At 38.8% G+C, this 16,721-nt stretch overlaps 1 long non-coding RNA gene across 1 annotated transcript; it reads left to right on the forward strand.

The window, feature by feature from the left end:
* The first annotated feature begins 9,195 nt into the window (after positions 1–9,195).
* Positions 9,196–14,755, forward strand: LOC119262747. The gene is made up of 3 exons (XR_005129892.1): positions 9,196–9,326; positions 10,750–10,817; positions 14,649–14,755. It is a non-coding gene; the product is annotated as an uncharacterized LOC119262747 (long non-coding RNA).
* Positions 14,756–16,721: the final 1,966 nt, after the last annotated feature.

Genomic DNA, 16,721 nt, shown 5'->3' on the forward strand with positions numbered 1-16,721 from the left:
CTTTCTTATATGGGATACTCACTTTTGGACTAATAGGCGTAGCTTTAGGTTGAACATTGATAGCATTAAGAGGGGGTCAGGGGCATGCAGCTGCTGGAAAGCTTTTACAGCTTTTGGAAATATGCAAAAGACTATTTAACAAGAATTCCAACCTAAATATACACACTTTCAAAGGGACCAATCCTGTAAATAAATACTATAAATTAAAATAGTTTATAGTAGCATTTATCATACCAGTAAACCCAAAGTTTTGCCACATTTTCTTACTAAATTATGATTATTAGAATTAATTATTGGGCATATTGGAGCTGGGCAGAAGTAGTAGTAAAAAAGCAGTGATGGCTGAATACTGAAAACATGGCCCTAAAGGTATTCAATAATGAATTCTATTGCAATACATAAAGTAACTTTCTGAATACATTTAGAGAACACAGTGGCCTCTTTCCATTGCAAGGCCAAATGGTTTTGAACACACAGGGCAACTGTTTCCACACAGACACAGATCGACAAGGAATGCTTAAAAACTGGGCTCAGCATGTTTTTTAGCTAAGCGTGTTCAGGGCCACCAAGGCATTCAGTGGGATCGCATCATCACGTAGCTATTTGTTGATTGGCTCTGTGTTAGTGTTGTATTGTGCTGCAGCATCCTAATGTTGAAGTGACAGAAAGATAAAAAATAGGACCGCTCTGTGGTGCTGTGAGCTGTACCCTGCTGGACTATACTAATGCTAGTGTTTTTAGCCAGCAGGTATACAGGTATACAGGTATAATCCACCACAGTAAGGGCTCAGTTTCAGTAACTAACGCTCAAATAACGCTTATTTAGAGGATAAAGAAACTGAAGGCACCTCGGGTGAGAGACAGCTGAAATCAAGAGTGTTTTGTGGTGTGTGTAGATATTAGGCTGCTAGCCACTTTTTTTTGTAGTTTTCTCCAGAATTTCATGGTTCTGATTTTGCAGCATAGCAGACGGAAAAAAGTCCACACTTGTGCAGCACAGCACACCAATGAGAACCATTTGCTTTAGTCCACGGCTGCTCCTACAGCCACACTGGCATCTTGAGCAAATCATTCATCATATCCCAACAAGAAAATCTCACACATCTCACCATAAAGTGGCTAACTGTTGTTGAAGAGATGTCCACAGTAGTAGACAGGAGTAGTAGTAGATGCTTTATTGCTAACCCAGCAATAAAGGCCCCCTAATGGACTCCTGACAGTGGTTCCATCTATGAACATTGTGCATGAATTCAAGCGGCAGCCGTGCTGTGGCTCACATTTCTGCTTTTATTGCTTTAAACAGGTTCTGGTACCTTTTTGTAGAGATAATAAGGTTTGATTGGTTCAGATCACAATGAACATAAGAACAGATTTTTCAGAAAAGGTGCTGTGTGAGTGACAACTTTAGGCACTAGGAAGTGTAACACGATAACTGATTAGGTTCTGTAGCAAAACTGACATCAATCTTCTAGAGTTGAAGTCAAGACCTATATCAGGACACATAGAGTCCAAGTCAAGACCAAGATTGTAAGTAGTTGAGTCTGAGTCAAGACCAAGAACAGATTAAGGTTTTAACTGTGAATATAAAAATAAAACGATCTGACCACTTAATGCGGTTGTTTGTGTGGGCCATGATGTGCAAAGGTTTGGGACCCTATGATGCAGAGAAAGGACTGTTTTATTCTCTTTATTGTGGTTTTGTTGGTATTCAGCAATAATTCAGCTTCCAGTTGTCTCAAACAGAGGCGCTGCACCCAGCTGGTCTTACAGTAATTTCCACCTTACCACGAGAATAAGATAAGACTTAGTCTGAATGAGGTTGAGACTGATACCAGACTGGAGTACTACAACACTACTGTCTACCTTTAGTTGCATTGTGAGCATAGCTCCATTAAATTTAAAGTACATCCATCCATTAAATTTAGCAAAACATAACACCACAGACGGAGTGTCCAGGAATTATTACTGAGGTGACAGCCCTACTCCAGACTTACACCATATAGTGAGGATAAAAATGTGGAGGATAAAAATGCATGAACATTGTTAAATCTGTTTTAGGATGCTTTCAGAACTATGAAATGATGTGTATTAATACTTACAATTTGTAAAATATACACTTATAAAAGCACAAATATATGTTCATGCCAACCTTAAACATTGGGTGCAACCGCCAGAACTGTTGGCTGTCCAAACTTTTAGAAAAACAGTGAAACTGTCTTTACTGCAACATATCCTCACTAAAACGGAGCGTTGGAGGCAAGGACACATTGTGGTAGCCTTTTGTCCTGTTTTTAAGCACAAATAGCAAACAGCATGTCCTTTAACATTAGTTTTAGTAGATGACTTTTATTACATTGGAACATGAATATTAATATAAAGTGTAATCTAAAACACAGTTTTATAAATGTTATGGTAATGACATGCAGAAAATACTAAAGATGATGCTTTACTTTGCTTTTCTGTAAATTTAGAGACACCTAGATTAGATTTGCCCACTACAAGCATTTTTGTATTATAAATAAGAAAGAGATAAGTAAACATCAGGACTGTCTGTGTAGCGTTGCTGGAAGCTAACTGGTGAGGTACATTGTTAAGAAATTCGATTTCTGTGAATCATAGATGCACGGTTGTGTCATAGTGTATATGAAGGGCCCAGTAAAAAGTTTCGTACTCATAGCATTCAAATATCAGTTCACTTTCAGATTTAAACCAACCAACCAACCATATAGCTGCTCTAAAATTTTGCCTCCATTCAGTTCTGTGCAATAATGACTCCTTACTTCCTCTCTCTGCGTCAAAGCTCTTGCCTTGGGCATGGAAGTGATCACTGTAAACAAAGCTGGTGTAAAGAGGGCCTTGGCAGTAACTAACATTTACATGCACGGGCCATTAATCATCCGATAACCCCTAAAAGCCATCCAGCCGCTCTCATTCTTCCCGAAGATTCTTAGCCACCTACAATCGCCCCCCCCCTTCTAAAATGTGTAAAAATTTCTTTCCAACTGCCCTTGAGCAAGACAAGGAAAGTGCTTCAGAGATTCTGTTTACATTGTGCTCTTGCAAAGTGCCAGCAGTACAAAATGACTTGGTATGAAGTGTTCCACTGAAAAGGAATCCTGGACTTTGTGGTGGAAGGCCAGTCAAATAACTGAGAGACTGTTGGCCCAAATTCGCTTCCTGTCAGTTTGATGTTGTTTTCCATGGTTCTGAAATGTTCTCAGCCCCTGTGCCATTATGCTAATACAATGCACACTTACCCTAACTACCATAAACTTCAGCTGGAACTAAACCAGAGGTATTAACTGCAGCTTTCAAAAAAGGCAAACAACTTGTAGGATAAATCCCTGGCAAATCTCATTCATGTTGAAACAAAGTTTTGGATACCCTCAGTGTTGACACAGACTTATCAAATGTTTGGAAGATCCTGACAACCTCTAGCATGAAGCTGGTGATGCTAGGTCTTCTGTTTTTTCCTTTCCTTTGAAACGGTCCATCCCACAACTCTGCAGATTTTAGTGTTTTACGTCGTTAAACACGTTTGATTTAACTCATCAGCTAACTAACAAAGCCATCAAAGTGGAAGTACGGGGAAATCACTGATCTCTGTAGAGCTGACCCAGAGGGAACCCAGTCTGACCTTCTGTACATTATTGCATTTATTGTTAAATGTGGCCACCATACATTACTATGTTAGCATCTACCCCTGCTTTTTTAAGATGATGACCAAATGTACCTCTTTTCAGATGATGGCCAAATGCACCTCTGAAATACTATATATGTCTTCTGTTCTAAATAACTTCTAATTGTAGACGACAAAATGTGGGTTTTAGTTCAGTTCAGGTCAGCCTTTTCATAGTCATTTACTGCATATTGGATAAATTACTGTGAAGTTAGGAGCCATTGGAGAAACAGAACTCTTGGCTATATTGTAGTTTAGCAAGGTGTGCCCAACAAAAACATCAAACAATGTCAGACATTTCCAAACCAGGTTCTGGAAACACATGAAGAACATGGCTGAGATCCACTGAATCTGAACAAGCAGCTTTTTAAGAGATCTGGGTTCAAATTTAAAGCTTTTTTGACTATTTCACAAACCACAGGCTGCCAAGCAATCTAAGTTCTGTGGACAGCGTGGAGACATTAGAGTGGAATTGTGCATATTTCATGGTCTGGGGGATGGGGTTCAGGTGTGGGAAGGTAGAAGAATCAAGTCTATCAATCATTCGGAGGTTGGCAAAAGGGAAGTATCTCATTCTTTGCACACCACACATTTCACAGTTACCACAGTGGGTTGGTGTGTCCCATGAGTTTATGGAAAAAAATGTAATTTATATAATGCAATGTATCATTTTGATTAAGCTATATAGTCATTTATCCCACATATTAGGATATTATGTTTACAGACCACAAACTAATTCTAATTGATTGCTCACTTTTCAGCTTTGATACGTATGATTACTGGAAAAGGGACTAAAACCGTGTAGCTATGTGCACTGAGCTCTTTTTGGACAGAGAACCACATACTTGATGGCTGTGTGTTTATCTTTAGTCTGAAGCTCTTTGATTGGAGTTTCTGTTTTCCTGCATGGCTGCAAAGGGTCATCTGGTCTAGTGCAAGGAATTAGAGGAAAAATAGAGGTTTGATCTAATCATAGAATCATTTTCAAAATTAGAAAAATGTGACAACAAAATGAGTAATGCAAACACAGGGATTTAAAAGTTCTGTGACCCCCTGATTTATTACACTCGCTGATCCTGTTGCTCTGTTTCGTGTGTTCGCTGAAGTCTAGTGAGACGGTTTTATTGATTTATTAATGCTGTTACTATGGATCCTTAAGAGACAATTGGCCTCCCTGTTATTTTTTGGTGTCTGTCTGTGGTCTGAGAGATATTAAGGTTACAGCCAGAGGAATGTGTGAAGTAAGCTTTTGGATGCAGCACTTAGCCAAATCGAGTCAGCTGCAACCTCAGAGTGGAGATATTAATGCACTCATCAGATAAATAATTTCAAATGTGTGTCACTTCCAATATCATCTCATGGGGCTCTATTGCTTGTGCGCTGTTTTACACTCAGGGAGAAACAGCTGAAGTGGCATGAGAAGTGGGGTTGAACCTTTGATGTGAGACGGTGGAAATGTTTTCCATTAATACAGGGAAAAGGGCTTGCAAAGCCTGCCTGATTGTCAGATTTGGGGCATATCTCCCATCCTATACACTATAAATGGGAATAGCAGTGTTTTATCATAGATTACTGAGCAAGGCTCTTCACAGGGGCTCTCTCTTATTAGTGTGCAGGGCACACAGCTCCCGCTGTACTGACGTCACTCAGGTCACATGGTTTCTAATCCAGTCCAAGCAGACGTTACCATTATGCTGATGTAGGGCAAGCTTCACCCCTTAAAATCATACTCCTGTCGGCTATAAGAGCAAAAGCAAGGGCGATCTCAGATCAGCATTAGAGGGCACCTTAAACAAATACACCAAGCCACTTTCTTCTGTTCATGAAGAATCTAGGTCAGTGTTGCAAATGCTGTTTATCATTGGCTCACAGCTTGCTGTGTGTGTGTGTGTGTGTGTGTGTAAAAGAGAGAGAGAGAGAGAGAGAGAGAGAGAGTGCCTAGGGCTTTAAAGACCCAGTGACGTATTGCTGCATCTGGCAGGCCAATTTTGAACACTCCAGCAGCAGACGTTTCAGATAGCAACAAAAATCTACAGTATGGAAGTTTGCTCTCTGTTAATTTAACGCTGAGCTAACAAACTGCTAGGACCTAGAACCATAGTTGTGGCACTGTTTTACCTCTTCCTTGCTGTGGCTTCAAACAGAAACTAAACTAAAAGCAGAACTGCTGCATTAGACTGTAGAGGTGCAGTGGGAGCATAAACAAGGCTGAGTGAATGGACATTGTTTGGCCTAGTAACAGCATGAACACAGCATTCCAGCGCCTAAAGTGTTAGATCCATGGGTGATACAGGCTGATCTTCATGGCTAATCACTAATTTTCATTCTGTGCTTTACGTTGCATATGAGCTTCCCCAGAGGAAAATGTTACTGCTCAAATTTTTCTCTTTCATGGCTCAGGAGACGTAATGCTAATTCTCTTAAAATTCCTTGGAACAATCAGTCTGGTGCTTCAGGTACAGGGAACGCTTTGAAAGGAGGCACATTGATGAATGACCTTGAAAATCACCCACATATCTACTTTTTGAGCTGATTTACGCCCTGAAGTTGGAGTACACTCAATCTTTCACCCATTCTACCTCTGAAGGAAATCTTGACCTGGTTTTAAAATGTCAGTAGAGGTGCTGAATCTGCTGTTGTCTACAAATCTGCCCTATCTTTGGGAGTTCAGTCACCAGGCCTCTTCCTCTCCCTCTATCATTCAACACGATGCTTGATAATAATGGGCATCTATTAGCTCATGTAACAGGCATAAGGCATTCTCTTCCAGTGACTTTGTGTAAGTTGAACCTCATTTTTAATCTGTGTTTCTTTCTGCCCCCGGATGGAAAATTGACATTAGTAATTAATATAATCAAACAAAATGTTTTCCTGTAGCTGTATCAGAATAACTAAGACACTGTTGGCTGTCTGTGTGTGAGATATTGTCACTCTATATTGAGCTGTTAGTGAGTAATGATGGGTGAAAAGGGAGCGGTGAGTACCCCTGATGTAAATAATCAACGCCTCTTTACAAAGACATTTGTGCAGAGATAAAACAGACAACACAACTGCAGCTTTCTTAATATAATTAATATCAGTAATAAATGTTGACTTCCTCGCTCATCTACAGAAATGAAAATCCAGTTTGCTTCTGGTTTTGGAGATCAGACACATTTTCACCATAAAAATATGTTCCATGATTGTTATTGAAGGAAACAAATGCATAGTTCAGTGAAGGGGTTAACCTAGGAATACATAACTCAGGTCCTGGAGCGCACTGTCCAGCACACTTTGATGAGCGACCCATTGAAACACACTTCACTGTTAATTGGCAGGTTTAGTGAGTGTTTTTGAGCAGGGAAACCTTCTACCTGTGCTGGACACCAGCCCTCCTCCCCCGGGTTAAACAGAGGCTAAACAGAAAAAAAGTCAAATGAAAAAGAAATGTGATGGCTGTCTTCTTGTGTCTCAGGGGAAGCATGAGCTAGCCCTATCATTCACAGCTTAGTAGCCCTGTGTGATGTGGGAGTCCTACCTAGCAGGTGGGGCTAAATTAGGAGAAAATAAAGTATAAAAACATAAAAACATAATTTTCCAAATGATGTAAATGCATAGACTTGCAAATATATAAAGATGTATATATAACTTGTAAGTATCTAAAATATATTTTTTTTCTTTTTTTCCCTATTTTTAATTTGAGTTTTTTTTCCAGATGTCCATTTATAATGCTTATAACACACTCATAATGTGTTTTTTGTACCAAAAAGCCTCTGTTCTGATTGGCTGCCCTGTATTGTGCCTCATTTACATATACATATACAAACAATATTGCACATAAAACATTACATTGTTTATACAGTTTTTTGTCTTAATATGGCCATGCAAAACTATGTTTCGGTTAAGAATGTGCTGTATTTAATTTTTGTTAGATTTACATTTGTCATATTTCTGGCTTTTCATTTCCTTTTCCAAAAGCACTGACCAATCTGACTTTTTCTAAGTAATGCTGAGTATAGGACGGCTTTGTGGGAGAATTTTCAGCTGACCTTGCTCAAATGAAAGATTAATGAAGAAATTGATATAATGGATACTAAAGGAAACACCAGATTAAGAAAATAGCTTCCTACTAGAACTGTAAAGGGCCTCACCAGACAAGATTCATACCCTAGAGTGTAGTGTATCAATATGTGCAACACCTGCTAATTTAAATTGGATTTGATCCTAGTCAGCCTGGTTTCTTTGGTAGGGTGAAAGGGCTTACATTGATAAAACTGGCTCTCCACAGATGGCAACCCCATTGGCTGTCACCAGGACCTTATACATTAATACATAATGTATAAATTATTATCTCAGGCCATAGAGAAAAACATACCTTTTGAGGGAATAATGGTATTCATAGGATCTGTATTTGTATGCAGATGATACTTGGATTATGTCAGCTATTTCTTAGAAGGGTGAGAGGGGGGAGGGGTAAAGTAAGGATTAGAGATTGGTTGATACTTTTGGAAAAGGACCTGAGAAGCCAGAAATATAAATATATACCACGTTCTTAAGCAAAAAATAGTGTTGCATAGCCATATTAGGATGACAAACAATGTGATGTTTTATATGCATTATTGTTTTTATTTGCATGGGTATCATTGTTCTTTACTGAAAATATCTCATAATTCCTTTTAACTGACACTACATTTTCAAAAGTATCCAGACACCTCATTTACTTGTGAGTTCAGTTATTTTCAGGTGCACCCATGGCTGACACAGGCCATGCAGGCATACATAGCTTGTATAATTTCCATGAAAAAGCATTGTCAGCAGAATGGGACACTCTAAAGCAGTCACACATGAGCCTAAGGTCAGCATTCCCATTCCAAGTGTGTGCTGGAGTGATAGAGTTTAGTACAGAATGAGTTGAAGTGATCCAGAACTAATCTTCCAACAGCAGCGCCTGACTTCACTAATGTTCTTGTGGTTGATGTGAAAGTGATCAGATCCTTGTATTAATGTTCCAACATTTAGAGCAAAGCCTTGCCAGAAGGCTGATACTGCAACAAAGTGGGTTGAATTCGGAAGAAATGTTGAATGTGCAGGTGTCTACAAACCTTTGGACATGTAGGGCCATACAATGCAATTGAAAAAATGCACATCCTGATTTACTGTGCTGGTGGGAGCAAACAGTGTGGTGGTTACGTGTTACACGCAGAAGGTTTTTGCTTGCACAATGCGCTTTTTCTTAATTTACATGGGCTGTTAACAATGCATAACACAACCTGCAAATCCTGCAAAAAGTATTGCCTGAACCACACTGGCAGTAATTTTCCCTGGTATACATTGTAACTGCTAAAAGAGGAAGAAAACTTACTTGAGCAGATCAGCAGATTTAACCGATGCTGTACTTATAACAGCCTCATTTTCCTGCATCAAATTTTATGTTCTTTTTGGCAGCCAACCAGATCTTCACTTGACATGGGTCTTTGCTACACAGGATGATTCAAAAGATCCACCCAATTTCAAAGTGCCACATTTTCCAACTGTGCCTAGGAACCAATCACATACCAATTGAAAGAGGAGTCGTAGAGTTTCTGACTGCCACTGGAAGATGGCTCCCTTCAGTCTGCGAGGAGATGGGGACCCCTGAGCAGAAAGCGTTTCTCCACTTCAGAAAAGAGTGAGTCCATCATAGATGTGAGTCCATCAGAGCATTCGTCGCTGGTTCCACAACACTGGATGATCTCTGAAATTGCTGTGAGTGAAGTGACACCTGACATGCTCAATCGAGTATGGGATGAATTTGACTACTGCATTGATATTGTCTGCCCAACTGGAATAGGTCATACTGTAAAATTCCACCAATTTTAGGCTCACTTAAACATTCACAATTTACCGCGTTGTTCTGTAATGATTTCAAAGTCGGAAATGACATCCTGTATATCACTTCATTTACATGTGGACTTTGATTGGCTAGGTTAAAAAAGACATTGGTGTGCTAATCGTTGCCACAGTGACTTTATGAATAGGTTTTGTGTACAGTTCCGCACATTTTGCATGGCTCGTTGATCATTGTCCCTTGTTATTGATTAATGCAGTGGAATTTGTGCTATGCTTACAACAAAGGCATGACATCATCTGATATCATTTACATTTTAATCATAACCCGAATTGAAATGTGATTTGATCTGCCATTGATCAATCCAAAATCCAAGGCTGTATCACAGTCAGGCATTTAATATGCAGATCCTGATCACAGGATTCCAACTGCAGTTGCTTAAGAGATTTTATAGAGTGAGAAATTACACTGAGACAGTAGTTTTCAGCCTTATCCAGCACTTATCACATCACCTTGAGCCAAATACAAGCTAGGAACACTTAAGCAGGCCACTGCCTGTTTGTGTGTCTGACATGTATCTGCTGCAGCTGTTGGTCATTTTCCCATAACACACTTGTGATGAGAGCCCATGTGGCGAATCATGGAACACTCTGACAGTGACCTATGTCTGAAGTCAAAACCACAGATTGCGTTATGTTCTCAGGGCCAACTCCTAGAACACAAGCCAGGCTCTCAGCTGTGTGTGTGTGTGTGTGTGTGTGTGTTCTCAGTGCCGGCTTGAAACGGTTATATATATAACAGAATTCTTTTGATACTGAATAGAAGTACGTGAGTGTGTTTGTCCTCTGAGAACAGACTTTTCCCCAAGAGACTGCTATTGCATTAAAAACACTTTGTGCGCTCGCAGGGAGCACATTTCCTGCATCCACACCAAAAGCCACTGTCCTGGGTTCACACACATACTCCTCCCTCTAGAGGCACTGTAGTGTACTGTAAGAGTGAAGCTCTGCAAGACAGCGTTCTTCATCAGCATGCATTAGTGATGTACCAAAATTAAAATTCTTGCCTGACACTGGAACTGAGGATATACTCTGCCGAAAATCTTTCACAAAGAAAGATTACTTTATATATTATATATTTATATATTAATTTATGCTTATGATTTCATGTAACATTAGCAATGTACCATCAGCATGAACATCGTTTACTGACCTTTTCAGTAAACATTCAGTAGTTCAGTATCTGTTTGTTTTTTCTTCTGCAGGAGGATAGTAAATGACACATACAGGACGGACTTGTGCCAACTCTATCCACCCTTCATGATAGCCCTCGGTAAGAGCCCATTTTCCGATCATGGTTTTGGTATGCCATGGTTTTGGTATACACATAGACAAAGCACTATACAAACAATAGGGTAGGTAGGCTTCTAATTGATTGCAACATATTTCGTTACTAAAATACAGAATAATATGTTACTCTGTAACTGAGGTTAAGACTAATAGAGACACAACAAAAACACCTTAAAATGCAACACATGTAGCTCGTACCAAGCTGCTAATGTAATGTGGTTTAAAGGTGATAACTGCCATGTTGGGAAAGAGAACTGACAGGACTAGAGGACTAAATTATTTTTGATCAGCTTTCTGAATCATATTAAATATTAAATGTTGTAAAATTAAAATATAATGCTTCAAGGTTTTCCAAAGGCACCTCTGCTGTAACAACAGAAAACACCTCAGTTTTTAACGCATAAGGAACTCCTGTCTAGCAGTTTTAAGCTTCTGCAGCAGGGGAGTCACTTTAATGTTGGCCATTTAGAGCAAAAACAGCCATAAACCTCAGCAGGGTCTAACGAACACGTGTTTGTCGTAACATCTTTTAAAACCAGAGGGAAAAGGTTAAGTACCAAAAGATGACTTGTGATTTTCACGAAAGTTAATGTTTCATGTTAAAGTTAATGTTTATCTGCTGCTGCTCAAACTGTTTGAAGGTGTCTGTGCTGACCAGTGCAGGAACCATTAGCACTTTTGACCACTATTTCTCATTTGCATTAACATTATTATTTTTTTTTTGTCAAATGTTAGATTTTGACACTTCACTGTAGACCTACTTCATTTTTTGCCTTTGGCCAAAATAATCTTACTTTTTTCTCTTTTGGCCCAAAACTGAAAGTGTCACTTTTGGCTTAAACATTTCAGTGGCCTGGCATGCAGGAAGGATGTTATAGTCTACAGATCATTTTGAGTATAAATACAGCATTTGCAGTTTTCAGATGGCAGAACAATGGCAAAACGATACCAGTTGTGGTAGTGCAAACACTTTGTTGAACATTGAGCTATTTTTTTTTTTTTATTTCTGCCAGAACTTTCTCCTCTTATAATGCCAATGACGCAAACAAAAGCTCCTAGAATCTGTATGATGATATAAATCGCCAACTAATCCTTACTCATTAGAATGATTATAAAACTCTTCACTAAAATGTTTACATGCAGTTTGAAAAAATCAGCAGAGTAGGCTCAGGATCAGATGGAATGGATCAGTATGCTTGCTGGCCTGGTGCCCAGCGCTCATTGAGAGTGACACTGAAACGCTAGCGTCTGCCCTATCGTTCCCATCAAAAATCTCAATTTTGGCCCAGTCGTCTCTGTGATGGGCCGGACCACGCTGACTCCAGACCACTCTTACCACACAGGAAACTGCTAGTCAGACCTGTTTCCAATTACACACTCTAAACCATGTGATCCTACACCCATCTGCGGCTGAGTGCGCCCTCTTTAACGTCAAGCAGCAAATTCCCTGCAATATTAATGCGTATGGGAGCGAGAGAGTGATGACAGTCGTGAGGATGAATGTGTAATTTGCACAGAACTCTTTTTATCTTGCCTATATGTACACTTGGGGAAATGTATGTGCTTTTGGCTCGAGAACTTTAGCTCAAAATTTGTCATGTCAACAGTATCCTACACAAACCTTTGTTCAGTAATAATACATCTGTATTTAAATAGCACTTCTCATTTTCATTACAACATCTCAGAGTGCTTTAGACAGGAAGATAGGCAAAACTTTATAAAGTTAAAACATTATCTTTCAAGTGATGTAACAGCATAACAATAATAAAAATACAGTCCCAGCACAATAGGCAAATTGTTGCTTTCAGAAAAGAAATGAATCTCTTTTTTCAGCTTTTGATATCAATTGAGAATATTAGCTGCCCTTTATTGTTTTGTTAAAGTTCCCTGATGAATTGACCAACAAAAATGGCCCAAAAACTTTGGTAATATGTAACTTTATGCCACACATATTCAGGGTTTATTAAGGTCGGGCTCTTAGTCCCAAAAGCCCAGATTAGACACTTCTAAATGGTTCATTCATTAGGCATTAAGCTTTACTACAACATAGCAGTTAGTACATACTTTTATTATTATTATTTAAAATAATGCCCCATAAACACTTAAATTCCTTTGTTATGGAATTTATTAAGCAGGAATTACCATCTAAATTCATATTTTATTAGTGTAGTATCACAGCCTTTGACTCCTATAAGTTCTAGATAGTGTCAAGATTGTTATTTTTGGGTTGCTAAGAACAGTGAATACCTTATACTTGACCCATCAACAACTTGCTTAGTGATTTTAGCCTCTAATTAGTGATGACTGGAAATGCTCTGAAGAATACTGTATGTAACACATTGTGACATATTCACTATGTATCACACTCATTAACTCTTTGTGTAATAAATTCTCATAAATCCATAAACTAGAACCTGGGATGGGTGGTATGCCGAAGATATCATATCATGATACCTCAGGATAATTTCACGACACACAATATCCATCATGATATTTTATTTTTCTGATATTTAATAAGTTGGAACAAACAATCTAGAACCTGTAGTGCCACATGCAAAGAACAAAAAACATTGGTGTTATTCAGTGTTTATAAACTACGCTGCACTAAATCCAATTATAAACAGGCCTTATTCTGCTCATATTGTAATGAAGCATGTAATGGGTTTTCTTTATGTAGGGATCATATCCACGATATGCTCAGAAAAGCACATCATGACATCATTTATCACACAAGTGAAATTGTTTTAAATATATAGGCAAATAATTGTGCTTGTTGTAAGAAATAACCCTGAAAGAAATTCAAATTATTTGCCAACATAGTGATAAATTTGACTTACTAGAATCAATCAAAGCAAGTAAAACTGTCCAGAAATATGTAATAATTTTACAAGCATACCACTCACTATCAACATGACAAATATTATTTAACTTACTAACAGGTTTTAGTTGTGCAACTATGTGCTAATTCAATTCAATACAGTTCACATGAATAAATATGTGTTCCTTAAAAAAAACATTGCCAGATCTTTTATACTGACTTCCACTAAAACGTGAGAACATTTTTCTTTCTCTTGTGCAGTTATCCTTTTGGAGATAGAAAGTTTTTGTCCAACAGCGTGTGTGTTTTCAATCTGGATTTAAAGACATCAACCTTGCATTGCTAGTATTCATTTTTCAAGAATCTTTGCTTTCTCTCTCTCTGTCTCTCTCTCTCTCTCTCTCTCTCTCTCTCTCTCTCTCTGTCTCTCTCTCTTTCTCTCTGTCTCTCTCTCTCTCTCTCTCTCTCTCTGTCTCTCTCTCTCTCTCTCTGTCTCTCTCTCTCTCTCTCTCTCTCTCTCTCTCTCTGTCTCTGTCTCTCTCTCTTTCTCTCTGTCTCTCTCTCTCTCTCTCTCTGTCTCTCTCTCTCTCTGTCTCTCTCTCTGTCTCTCTCTCTCTCTCTCTCTGTCTCTCTCTCTGTCTCTCTCTCTCTCTCTCTCTCTCTCTGTCTCTCTCTCTCTCTGTCTCTCTCTCTGTCTCTCTCTCTCTCTCTCTGTCTCTCTCTCTCTCTCTCTCTCTGTCTCTCTCTCTCTCTGTCTCTCTCTCTCTCTCTCTCTCTCTCTCTGTCTCTCTCTCTCTCTCTCTGTCTCTCTCTCTCTCTCTCTGTCTCTCTCTCTCTGTCTCTCTCTCTCTCTCTCTCTCTCTCTCTCTCTCTCTTTCTCTCTCTGTCTCTCTCTCTCTCTCTCTCTCTCTCTCTCTCTCTCTCTCTCTCTCTCTCTCTCTCTCTCTCTCTCTCTGTCTCTCTCTCTCTCTCTCCTTCTTTGCCTGTATTTTGCAGTGTGAGGGCTGTTGTTAGAGCTGGCTTGTCCTGTGGGAAGGTGTCGGCTGGACGTGAAACAGGCAGCACGCGCACACACACACACACACACACACACACATACACACACACACACACACACACACACACACTGCAGGCTGAGTTCACTCCCACTCTGCCATGCTGATGACTCCCAGATGTTTAATAAAGCATCTCTCTCTCTCTCTCTCTCTCTCTCTCTCTCTCTCCCTGTCTCTCTCCCTGTCTCTCTCACTCTCTCTTTCCAATTTTGCTTTCTTCACACTTTGTACTTTTTCTCTACATTTTCCTGAATAACATGATATCATATAGTCAACACTGCCTGCTTTCTCAGGAGTAAGGAATGAGCATGTACAGATAGACCCCGAGCAGTTCTGCCTTGCTAATTCAGATACACAGCTTGCGTCATTTCCTCTCATATAGTAGTTTCTCTGTTGGTGACTTTCAGCACTTTTAACCCCATTCCATTTCACTCTTATTCCAAATGAACTTGAACACTGTTGAATGCTGTTCCTTTACATGATCAAATGGTTTGCATCCAAGTATTGAAAATAATCCCTGGATTTATAATACAGTTTTACTACATAAAAACATCTGTAATTCGTGAATGCAATACTTTTGTTGAAACCCCTTGAATTGAAGCTAGAATATCATGCACATCTTCAATTAAATCCTGACTGCTTCATTTCAAATCCATTGCATTGGTGTACAGATGCAGTATTACAAAAACTGTGTTACTGTCCAAATACTTATGAGCTTGACTCTGTATTGCATTTAGTTGCTAGGTCAGTTACTTCCCTGCATTGGATTAATGCATTAATTTTCTGGACAAAAAGCCATCACATTCAGTCGTCCACTGACTCATTGTTTTTAGAGCATTTTGGCTCCAGGTCATTTTACGTTTAGTTGTGTGCTTTTTGTGTGGTGTCAAATGGACACTCTACACACACATTCTAAATACCATCATTTTCATTATTATTTTAAAGGCACAGTATCATGGAAAAACTAATTTTCCTCACTGTTTTCTTTTTTAAGCTTTGATGTGATACACCTGTATGTAAAAGTTTATAGAACTTGTAGAAAGTTTATAGTAGATTTTTTGAGGGAAAATAAATAAACACATAACCATTGCCAACATTACATCTAAAAACTCAGAAGACATCTGTAGGTTCACTGCTAGTTTTGGATAGTTAATAAAATGGCCATAGTGCTGTAGACATTACAATGTCTGGTTCCCATCACCACCACTGATAAAATATCTCACATCAGACCACCCTAAATGTTTTTGTTCACATCTCAACCACTGAATTATGCAGAAATTTTGAAAACTCAGTGCAATTCCCCTTTGAGTTTTGTGTGTCCCTGATGTCTTTTGTGAAAATAAAAAACTAAATTTAAAACTAAATTAAAACCTCTTCTACAGACAACACACTTCCCAATTACTGTTCATTTGATGAATTTAACATAAAATGTGTTTTACGCAAAAGTAATGGCAAATTTCATGTTTTATGTTTTATTGTTGTCTCATATGTTAAAATTGTAAAACTTCTTTTACAAAGAAAATTGTAAAATTAAGATTTGCCCTAAAAATTTCTATGTAAGTGTGGTTCTCCCTGTAGGGGATGCGTTAACTTATTTTCACTTAGAAAATCAGCAAAACATGTCATTTGAACAGGGGTGTTCAAACCTTTGCATATGACATGATTTGTAAAAAGCAATGCTGCATGTTATTCTTGCCTGTGGGGTGCGTCATTACTGATGAGAGCTGTAGCTTGATTAGCCTTTCAGTAAGCTAGTCTGTCTCTCTGTCAGTACGCAGGCCTGTAGTTCGGTCAGTTTTCTTAGGGTTATTTCTTCTTATAATGGGATTGCTGCAGTACAGTAACTGACATTAAAGATGATAACAGTAAATGTGGTATCCTGACAACCTCTTTTCTACTTTTGTTTTAGTTTTTTCTCTTTTTTCCTCATTGTCTTTAAGTTAGGTGCCTGCATTCTTTAAACCTAGACCTGTCTTGCTGCTGACCGTTGTTTTTCTTGTCTTATTACTTCAGC

Source organism: Pygocentrus nattereri, chromosome 1 (genome assembly GCF_015220715.1).
Source record: "Pygocentrus nattereri isolate fPygNat1 chromosome 1, fPygNat1.pri, whole genome shotgun sequence".
Classification (NCBI taxonomy): Eukaryota; Metazoa; Chordata; class Actinopteri; order Characiformes; family Serrasalmidae; genus Pygocentrus; species Pygocentrus nattereri.